This window comes from Nicotiana sylvestris, chromosome 3 (assembly GCF_000393655.2).
Source record: "Nicotiana sylvestris chromosome 3, ASM39365v2, whole genome shotgun sequence".
NCBI classification, from domain to species: Eukaryota; Viridiplantae; Streptophyta; class Magnoliopsida; order Solanales; family Solanaceae; genus Nicotiana; species Nicotiana sylvestris.
In genome coordinates, this window is record NC_091059.1 from 57,614,423 (window position 1) to 57,626,885 (window position 12,463).

Consider the following 12,463-nt stretch of genomic DNA (forward strand, 5'->3'; position numbering starts at 1 on the left):
AAGAAGGAAAGGACTGAACGAAGAAATAGGAAGAAGGAACAGGTTCATCCCAAGAAGAACAAAGGACCAACAAAGGCTATGGTTGCTGCCTGGGGAGAAAGTTGAGATGAGGATTCAGAGGATGAAGATGGAGATGAACAAGCACTTATGGCCATTGGAGAATCTGATGAGGAATCTGAGGTAAGTGTAATTCATCTCAAAGACAAGATTAAGTTTTTGTCTAAAGAAAGTCTATCTGAGTTAATTCTATATTTCATTGATGAATCTGAGGTCATAAACAATGAAAAGGAACAACTGTCTAAGAAATATGTGATTTTGAAAGCTAAGTGCAAAAATCTGCAACTTAGGGCTAGTGAAAGTGATAGTAAAAATGCTGAGTTAAAGAACCAGGTTCTTGAACTTGACACCACTGTGCCAGAGCTTAGATCTGAAAATTTAAAACTAAAATTAGGAACAGATAAAAAGAAAGCTGATCACGCACATATCACTTTAGAAGAAAATCTAAGAAAAATGAAAGATGAGTTGTACAAAACAGATGAGCAGATAAGAGTCCTAAAAGAGGATTTAAGCAAGGTTAGGCACGAGCTAGACAGAACCTGTAAATGAAATAGGTCCTCTGATGCACTTTCATGGTTACAAGAACATCATAGTAGCAATAAGAGAGGACTTGTATACCGGACCCCTGCACCTAAGTGGGATCCCAAAAGTAAGGACATCATACTTCCTGAGAACAACATCTGCACACACTGTGGTAAGACTGGTCACTATAAAAGTGAATGTACTGCAAAAGAAAAGGCTAGTCAAAGAACAAAACATTTGTTCAAAGGAAAAATAGGCTGTCAGGATGGGCTAAAAAGAATCTAATTCACCCTTTTGCCTATAGAAAAAGACCCAAACTAGTTTGGGTTCCTAAGACTAACCCCTGATTTCCTTTTGCAGGTCCAAATGTCACACCCCAAACCTGAAGAGGCGTGGCCGGCACCCGGTGCCATACTCGGCCCGAGCGTAGCACTCTGTAACTATAAACTCTGGAGGGGTAACCCTCAACTTAGGCCAATGAGGCCATATTCTGAATTATATAAAAATATCGTCTCTCTTATCTAAGGAGTAAACATACCCAAAGCGCGCGCACACACACACATATACATATATATAACTGTGGAAGCTGACAAAGCCTCCATGAACATCTACTGATATACGAACTATACAGGACTCGTCTACAAGCCTCTAGAGATAATTGAACTGTTTACCATGGTCGGGAAAGGGCCTCGACCTACCCATCAAACCTGTGTATATAAAATGGACTCCAAGGTCTACACCTAGTAACTCCGATGAACTGGAGCTTACAAACCAAGTTGATGTTTGACTCTATCTGCTGGGAGGGTCTGTCCAACTGTCAATAAGGACCTGCAGGCATGAAATGTAGCGTCCCCGGCAAAAGGGACGTCAATATGAAATAATGTACCGAGTATGTAATGCAACAGAATAACTGAAAGATGATATTAAACTGATAATATAATAAATGAAAGTAATTGGGAGTCAAAGATAATTTGAAGGTATGCGTACCTGCTGATACTGACTCAACTCTCTCAATATAGTAAGTAAAATAGCTGTTCAGCCTTATAAGGCTCAGTATGTGTAACTGCTCTGCTGTAGTAGGCTCGCTCATAGGTGCTCGGCCATACTAGGCTCAGTATCTCGGCCATTCTGGGCTCGCTCATAGGCGCTCGGCCATAGTAGGCTCGGTATATAACTCACCATCTGATCAGAGGTTGCCCAATAGGGGTCTGCCCATTGATTATAGCTCGATGGTAGTGAAAATAATGTAACACTGTATGTATATAGACTCTCTGCTCTCTTGGCTGAAAGAAAACAAAACTAAATTGAATTTGAAGTCCTAATAAGGGAGAACACTGTAACTTATGAGACTAGGATAATGTACATTAGTTCAAGAATACGAACTTCTCTTTATGTCTCATTATTAAGCACATGTAGTTATGGGATCATGCCAAAATGAAGGAAAAGTTTACCCTTAACATACTTTATCACAATATTTCCAATCACCTAGTTGAAATCGCCTCTTAGCACCTTAATCTACAACAATGATAATAATACTATCATTAAGTTGCGAAAGGTACAACTATCACACAACGAACGACAAGCTTATCTTGAATTAAAACGGGCAGCATCTCCCCTATAATCCTTACTTCCTCCAAATTAAAGATAACACAAACAACACAAGAAAACAACAATAAAAACATATATACATTATTTTCCAGCCTTATATACACCATCCAATACTACAAAACAGCCAAACACACCCCAATCTCTTCATACACAAAACGACCACCGTAGTAGTGTCAAACGACTCAGAAATATTATGAAGAATGACCAGCCCACCACCCTACATTAATATGGTTTTTCTCCAAACCCTTCCTCCTCCAAAAATCCATAAAAAAGTAGTAAAACACGCAGCGAACAGCAACACAAAACAGTCTGCTACAAGTGAATAACTCGAACTCACTGCTTCCGATCACTGTCTCGTGAGTTCTTACAAGTATAGAACGACTTGGCATAAATTTATAGAAGAATAAAATGCATGAAAGAGATCAGTAAACTCCCCTTATTTGTTGGATAGCTCAGCTCCTATCTTGGTTCTTCAAACTTTAGGTTTTACCTCCAATTAAAACTTGAAAGGGAGAGAAAATCAATTAGGGTTTGTGGGAAATCTTTGGGAGGATTTTTGCAGAGCTTATGTCTGGTTATTATGCCCTATTTTCAGTCTAATATATGAAGAAAATATTCCTTTAAAAGGCCTCTTTGGATGACCCGAAATGGCCCATTTTTGGGCTCTCATTTAAGCAAGTAGGTGACACACCTTCTTATCACCTAGCAGCCTGTGCAGTCTTGCAAAAACGCCCATGTCTCTCTACTATAATGTCATATCAATGAACGGTTTAATTCTTTGGAATCTAGACTCATAGATCTTCAATTTTATAGATAGATCATCCCGTAGATCCATGTATATTGGGAGAAATGCTCAGCTACATTTGACCTAATTTTCAGCATATTTATGAATGTAACTTGTGATGACCTTTGCCAACTTTTGTTCCACAACTCGCTTGACTTCAAAACATAACATACGACTATCATACGACTAGAATAATTCATAACATAACCTCCTTATCATGTTAATCACCCTAGTCTCACCCCAAAAGTACATGTTATAACATTCCCAACTTCTCGACTTTCGACGAAACATTATTTTTTTCAAATCCTTAGCTTCTGAACCCTCTTTGTACTTGTTGTTCATGATCCTCAATAATTGTAACCTCTGAGGTAACATGATTAAATTACATTATATCCTTTTAAAGATGATCTCATTTGTGAGCTTACATCAATTGACTTACGACGTACTCTCACGTACGAAACTATGGGATGTAACATCATTCCCCCCTTCAGAACATTGGTCCTCGAATGTTGACTGATCCGCTTATCAGTCTCATAACCTATAGATCTTACGAATAATCTAGTATTGTCCTTGACATATAGGCAACTGCTTTGTGAATAAATCCGAAGGCCAGGGAATTTCTCCCTTTAGGCCTCTTTCCCACACAATGACTTGTTGTCAGAATTCTTCCAATCTCGTAACTGTTGTGACCTTTTGTCATGCAGCCTGTACGACTTTGTCCTTGTATGTGCTCCTATGCAACCCTTCTGCTATTTTTCCTCCAACTTTTAGCCAATATCTAGGCCTCACTTTGGGAACATATACAGAACTATGGCAAGATGTCGCTCTAGGAATCTATAGGTGTACTGAAGTCCTTCTCTTGGTACTTCGTTGAACTTACGAATATTGCTATATCTTGCTTCACAACCTCGGATATTTATCCTTATGGCTTTACTTCATCTAGGTAGGTCATACGATACCATAACACTTACTTAGATTTATTATTACCGAGGTCTGCTACCAAACTCCAAGTTACTCTCTTGATGCTTATCCTATATGTATAAATATATGTCCTTTAATGCTTCCTCATTACTGTTTATCTTAAGAATGGAAACCAAATCTCATCTCGTACTTTGGAACTTTTATCCATCTATTGCTGATTCACCTTAATGTTGATCTTTATCTACCACTTATAACTTGAAACCTCTTACGTAATATATTGCCACTAGGACTCACGTCTCATCGGGGAACATCTAGAGCTATTTTCTTATCCACTTACGGTCAATACTATACTTCAATAACTGTATTTTATAACATCCAAACGTGATTCAACTTATGGGGGTATTTTAATCCTGTACAATTCATGAAATCCATTCTCTTCTAAATTCTCCTAGTCTTAAACTCCTTTGAGTTCACTCATACTATACTGAGCTTTTTATAACTTACAGAAACCACATCTCTCTTGTTGTGATGGGTTTAATCTCGAGGATTTACCTATTCTCGTCACCTTCTCACTCACCTTTTCTTATCCTTACTCCTGCCCACCTAAAAACTTGTTGCTCTACCATACTTTAGCTTGCGACCTACACATATCTATTTATGGTACTCACAACCTTCCTTCCATTTTCTAGCACCATACATTTCCTTATGTTATTCTGGAACCTCAAGCAATACATCACGCCATCTCTAGCTCTTCTGTACACTCTTAACTAGACCTCTCAGTACCTGGAAACCATAGGGTGGAAGATATTCTAGTAATGACACTACTGTCATTTATGGATACCAAATCACGACGTTTCTAGCCCTCTATTTGAAGTCTGGACTATTACCAAGCTTCTGCACTTGAGTATCTCATACCTTCATTACCTTTACCTTACTTACCTTTAGATATCACATCATATATTCTGTCTTTTTCATAACCTCCCTTCCACATAGGTGGAATTTACATCCACAACTTGAATCTCTACTATAATACTCTCATTTCTGGTGCATACACAATCCGGTGGGAGTTCCATACTGACTTCTCTCTACTATGAATATTACTATCTCTCTTGTACATCTGATCTTAAGGGTGATTCTGCAATGTTCTCAATCACGATTTTTATAATTATCTGCGTCTAGTAATCAAACCCCCGATTTACTTAGTTGATGTAACTCTTCAGTTTGCTCTTCTATCTCAGCCTTTAAGTAAGCTTACGATATCTTCTGATCTGTGGCTCAGGGTATTAGTTATAACTTTAGCCCCTCGTGGACACTATGGAACATCCATGATATAACCTTTTAGCAATTCAAGCTTTTGTCTGTGATGTGGACTCAATTCTTTCTTTTAACTTATACTGGAGTCTCTTATAGCTGTATCGTTGTCAATATATATGCTGCATGGATAACACTCCAAAATCTTAAGTGTGTTCATAACATAACTAACTATGGGTCATAGATCGGATAATTTCTCTTGTGCCTTCTAAGCTTTCGTTAAAAGTAGGCAATTACTTTTCTTGGTCGCTCTGCCTCTTGTTGCATGAATACTTGGCTTATCTTAGTGCCCATATATATGGGAATCTTTTGCAACTCATATGATCTCGAATATTACTTTGGATTTTACTTCCCGTTCCTTAGTAAAAATAGGTACCACTTTCTTATAGAGTGCATACGATATTGTAGTGAGACTATTGCTACAAGACCATTATTTATTTAGGTCACTATGCTTAGTTTGAAGCCTTCTTCCTTGTTTCCTCAGCTAGTCTTTCATTGTAGCATTTAGGGAAGACTCTCTGACTCTTGTAAAGTTGTGAGCTTATCCCATCATATACCTGACGAAATTTTTGATGTTCTTACTCACCTATAAATATCCTTAGTTATATACCTCCGTGCCCTTGCTCTCGTATGGTTACTTCTGAACTCAATTTTTTTTGTCTCCCCTGTGGTGCTCTTTTTTATTTCCATAACACTTTTACGACAACTATAACTACCTCAACTCCTATTTGAATATTTCTAAAGGATTACGATGTTGTATCTGTGAGACTAAATTCCCTATGCTGGGGTTCACTACGTTTATCTTGAACGATTTGCTAATTTATTTGTATCCTCTTGTCTAGCCATAACTAGGCTCTTCCTGAATCAACTACTAAATACTCGTTGGTCCATTCTCATATCTATATTCTGCATAATCTCTCTTGGGTTGTTTCCTTTATCTTAACTTACCTCTAACACTAGATCCTTATGTGTCAAGTGTTCATTCGCACTTAGTATCAATAACATCCTTGTCGGGAACCCTTACTGCCTCTCCCCAACAGCGTGCTTGAATAATGTTCTAGAGTCGTAACATATTTGTAGGATCTGAATAAATGCAATCTCATTCCTTTCGCCTTTTTACGACATTCTTTCTTTACTATTCCATAATTACCTGAACTATATAACTCCGACTTACTACCATATCACTCCGTTTTCCCCCCTTTAGGGGAGTACTAGCATTTAATGCTATGGAGATTTACCTATATATGGTTTACCTCTTCATCTTTGGCTTCTTTTCACGTCTTCACTTACTCTTACTTGCCTTGAGGTAACCCTTCTCTACCAGGGATAACTGAATTCCTTACGCATGAGGGTGACACCTAACATAACTGACACACTTAGTCCCTTAAGCATAACTCTGCTCACATTGCTTGCTTTAGGGAAGCGTCTTCCTAAATGACCTTTAAGGGTTATTCTTCCGTTGTCCATTCTATCATTTCTGAAACACGACTTCTAAAAATTTTATGATGCCGACTATTATCGAATCCTCTAGTCCCTAAATTATGTTCAATTTTTTTCTTATTTACTAGCCTATGTTGATTTCTATTAATCTGGGGGGTCTAACTTAGCCTTCTGGTAATGACGTTGGATTCGCCAATTCATTTTCTCAAAATGAGGATATGACTTTATGGCTTATACTCTTTTATAGTATCAAAGCCTGTCATCTCATTTTTTCCTGCACTTGACCATAGACTCTATCATCATACCATTGTTTGATTTACCGTTATAACCCATTTATCATACCTTACTCATAATGCTTTATTTACTCTCTTCTTATTCTCCTGCTAATACTTCTCTCTGTCACATTATTCTGAAAACTTCAACAAAACATTGTCTCACCTTCGGCTCCCCTGGCTCAATCTACCATTTTGGGTTACTCTAACCCAACCTGGATCCTGATATCCCATCTTTCTCTTAAACTATATATGTTAGCTCCCATAGAGCATAACTAAGATGGGTGTGGCCAATTGTACATACCTCTATTTTTGTTGACGGTAACTTAGAATCCTTTTATTTCTCTGCCTGACGTGGAAATTCGGATATTCTTTATTAACTAGGCGCCTCGTACCTTTCTTCACCTTGCTTCTGTTACCTATTGAAACTTATACTTTTACCTTCTGATAATGCCATGGCTTGCTATTCGCGGGGTATGTTAGATATTTCCATCTTAGAGTAAGTGGGAAATTGGCACATCTGGTATGCACGATCTAATAGGGTCTCAAACAGGGCCACATCGTCAAGAATTCTCGCTCTACTAATGACCTTACCTGCTATTGTATTAACCCTTTGGCTAGCTATAATTTTTCTAATTGAAAGCATCTTTATATTAATAGAAAACATAAGCTTTAGCTCGAACTCTTATGACTCAGCTCTATAGCACGATTTGGATTTGAAAGAAGGGAAACAGACTCCTAAATGCCTTGTAGCTTCCTGTTTATATAATGTTGTGCACAAAACATCTATAAACAAGGATCTACTAGACACGACTTGTAGACTCCCTAGGTGTCACGACCCAAACTGATGGGCCACGATGGGAAACCGGTAGCTTCAACCGAGTACCAACATAATGTATCTTTTCATGTCATACTATCATAGATAACTGAGCCGGAAGGCTGCCGTGGGATAAGTAGAATACAACATGTGATACCAACTTATACATAAAAAATACGGGCCTATAAGGCCAAAATAACCACTTGTACACTGAACATAGGCCGACAAGGCCATACAATCTTTTACGTACATGACATCTATCTACAAGCCTCTAAGAATACATAATTTTCATAAAGGTCGGGACAGAGTCCCTTTCTTAAGAAGTATTATGATAACATATTGTTTAACAAAGTGCTTTGATTTTTAATAGACTATCCACACCATCCCAAACAATACATATCTAAATCATACTAACCAAACAAGCAATTTCGAAGCAAATAGAGCGCACCAACATCTTCCGCTAAGCTGATAGCCTACTTGATGACTCTCGACCTGTCTATCAGGACCTGCGGGCATGAAACACACCATCCCCAGGCAAAAGAGACGTCAATACAAATAATGTACCGAGTATGTAAGGAATGAAATTAGTAAATAATAGACATGAGAGAAACATGGAGTAAAGGACTCGACATGTACGTTTGCATAACTCTGTGAATAATTTTATTTTTATAATGTCATACATATGCATATAAATGTCATACCATGCATGGGTATATGCGTTCATAACATCATCAAGCCTCTGAGGGCATCCCATCATATCATTTCAGCCATTGTGGTTAAATCATCAACGTATACCAGCTGATAAGGTGGTGGTGCATATATAATATCGTAACCTTTTCCCATATCCCATATACATATATACGCGTATATAAGGCCATCTGATCATGGGTCAATGTACATGTTAATGAATGCAATGCATGAGAAGTACGTTAATAAAATCTTTGGGAACGTAATAAGACCATTATGCCTATGATTAATATCATGAAATAAACTTTATCAACTTACGTATTTTCTGAGACCCGTGAACAGATGATAGAATAATATGATACATGGGGAATCAAGAACATAGGAACCGCTAGTATTTCTATGAATAGAGTCACTTATGAAAGTTGTGCATTTACTCATTTTGTTTGTATCGTATAGATCATGCCAAAAGGAAGAAAGGATAGCCTTAACATACATGGAGTAGAAAAAAGTCCGTATGATGTTATTGAAAAAGGTTGTACCGTACTCCTTTAGAACCGCAAAATCTTACGTTGCTAATGTGTAAATAATTCTCGTTGGAATTGTTGAAACTTGTAGGAATTCTAGCGTTCTATTGTAGTATTCCTTTGTAGGAATTTGTAAAGAATTTGTAGGAATTTGTAAAGAATTTGTAGGAATCCTTATAAGAACTCACGTTAGTATTTGGAGAACTCACATCTGACTCTTTGTATTGAAAAAGCTAGAAGGAAATGTCTTTTGTAAAGAATTTGTAGGAATCCTTATAAGAACTCACGTTAGTACTTGGAAAACTCACAATTGATTCTTGGTATTGAAAAAAACTAGAAGGAAATGTCTTTTGTATATTACATGTTAAGTTGCCACCTATTTAAAATGGAATAAGAGTCATACTTCCATCAAATCTTGGCTGCCACGTTTGGAGATATAAGACTTATCCAAATATTTGGATTAATTATCCACTAATCATTTGATTAACTTGTTAATCTCCCATTAACTAATAATTAACTAATTACCCACATAATTGAGAATTATTTCCACTTACTTAAAATATTACTCACTTTTCACATACCTTATACACCTTACTATCATGGCCAAGTGGTACCTTGTATGGAATATCGGGTATTTTAGCTCGGGCCGTATTTTATCCCAAAATGCCAAATTTCAACGGAATTTATTTCCTTTGATTTTCTTACCCTCTCACCTTTACGAATTTACTCATCACTTGTTTGAAATAGCATAATCCTTATAATCTCCAAATAATCTTTTCCTTGGACTGATGTCAATTACCTTACGACAAATTCAACGTATAATACTATAAGGTGCAACATCGTCGTAATTTAATACTGCGAAGCGTAATATCATTGTAATGTAATACTGCAAGGTATAACATCATCGTAATATAATACTGTAGGATGTAACATTATCGTAATATAATACTGCGAGACGTAATATCGAGGTGCGTAACATCATTCCCCCCCCCGGAACATTCATCATCGATTGTTGACTGATGCTCTTATCATTTTTATAACTTATAGCTCTTGCGAATACCTTAATACTCTCCTTTCCATTTAGGCAGTTGTTCTGTGAATAAATCCAAAGGCCAGGGCATTCCCCTATTTAGGTCTCTTTCCCGTGCCATGACTTGTGATTGAATTCTTTCCAATCTCGTAACTGTTGCTACCTTCTATCATGCAACCTCTACGATACTGACCTTGTAAGTGTGCCTATGCGACTCTTCTCTCCTTTTTCCTCCAGTTTTTAGCCAATCTCTAGGACTTACTTTATAAACATATACAAGGCTTTATAGGATGCCTCTCTAGGCATCTATAGGTGTACTGAAGTTCCTAGCTCAGTACTTTGTAGAACTTGTGAATATGGCTATATCATATTTCATATACCTGGTATTTGCGTAGGTTATACTATACCATAATTCTTACTTTAATTTATTGTTAATCAGGTATGCAACCAACTCCAGGTTACTCTCATTGTTTATCCTTAAGACTGATGGTCTAATCTCATCTCATACTGTTGAACTTTTATCCATCTATTGTTGATTCACCTTAATATCGATTTATCATCTACCACTGATAACTTGATCTTTTATGTAACACTGCCGCTAGGGCTCGTGTCTCATCGGGGATATCAGGAGTAATTATATTAATCCTAAAGGTGATACTATACTTTCATAACCGTACTTTATAGCATCCCAATGTGACTCACCTTATATGGGTATTTAATCCCGTACAATTCATGAAATCCTCTTTAAATCATTAATCAACCGAAGGCCCAAACGTTATCCTTTTTCTGACACAATTACACCCCCATTCTACTACCAGGGCAGCATTCCATTTCTTCTAAATGCTACTACTTAGACTCCTTGGGTTCATTCAGGCCACACTAAGCTTTGTATAACTTAGAGAAATCACTAGCTCTCTTATTTTCATGTGCTTAATCCCGAGGACTTATTCACCTTCTCATTTGCCTTTTCTTATCATTACTCCTATTTTCCTAAAACCTTGTTGATCTACCATACTTTAGCTTGCTTCTGATTCCTTTATGCTTTTTTGGAACATCGAGTGAGACATTACATCGTCTCAAACTCTTCTTTACTCTTTTAACTAGACCTTTCGGTACATAAAAACCATAGGCTGAAAGGTATACCACTGACGATGCTGCTATCATTCCTGGATACTGAATCCCAACGCTTTCTAGTCTTTTACCTGAAGTATGGACCACTCTCATCCTTCTATACTTGAGTATTTTGTACGTTGTTTACCTTTACCTTACTTTAAAATATCACATCACATTCTTCTATCTCTCTTTCATAAACTCCCTCCCACACAGGTATAAATCACATCCACTATTTGAAACTCTATTATAATACTTGCACCTCTGGTGCCTATACAATCCGATGGGAGCTTCGTACTGACTTGTTATGAGGTTGGTACTATCGGCTTTATCATAGGGCCGTTATAGAATATGGTTGTTGGAATATCCCTTTGGTACCTCTGATATTAAGAGTGACTCTGTAATGTGCTCAATCACGATTTCTATACTTTTCTGGGTCCAATAATCAGATTCCTGATTTACTTTGTTGATGTAACTCTTTAGTTTCCTCCTTCTTCTTATCAACCTTTATGTAGGCTTACACTATCTCCTGATCTGCGGTTCATGGTATTAGTTGTTATGTTTAGCCTTTCATGGGTGCTACAGAATATCTATGACATAATCCTTTAATAATTCAATCGTTCATCTACGACCTGGGCTCAATTCTTTCTTTTAACTTATACTGGAATCTTCTACGGCTGTATATGCTGTATGTATAAAACTCCAAACTCTTAAGTGTATTCATAGCATAACTAACTCTGGATCATGAATCGAATAATTCTTTTTGTTCCATCTCATTTTCTTCAAATGTAAGGAATTACTTTTCCTGGTCTTTTTGCCCCCTTTTTGCGGGCATACTTATCTTATCTTGGTGCCCATGCATATTGGAATTCCATACAACTCATATGATCTTGAATATCACTTCTGATATTTCTTTCCATTCATTAACCATAATAGGTGCCATTTTCTTATGGAGTGCATACAATGTTGTTGTAAGACTATTGTTATAAGACCATTTCCTCCTTAGGTCACCTAGCTTAGGTTAAATCTTCCTTCCTTACTTTCTTAGCTAGTCTTTTATTGTAGTATTTAGGGAGGATTCTATGACTTTTGTAAAGCTGTGAGCTAATTACATCGAATACTTGAATTTTTTTTTGATGTCCTTTCTCACCTATAAGAATCTGCAGTTTACACTCGTGTACTTGTAGGGTTGCTCCTGAACTTGATATTTTTATTGTCTTCCTAGTGGCTTTTTTTTTCCAGTAACACTCATATGGTACTTTTAACTACCCCAGCTCCTATCCAAATATTTCTTAAGGATCATGATGTAATATCTGCAAGACTAAATTTACCATATTGGGTTTTACTTTGTTTATCTTGCACGATCTGCTAACTCGTTTA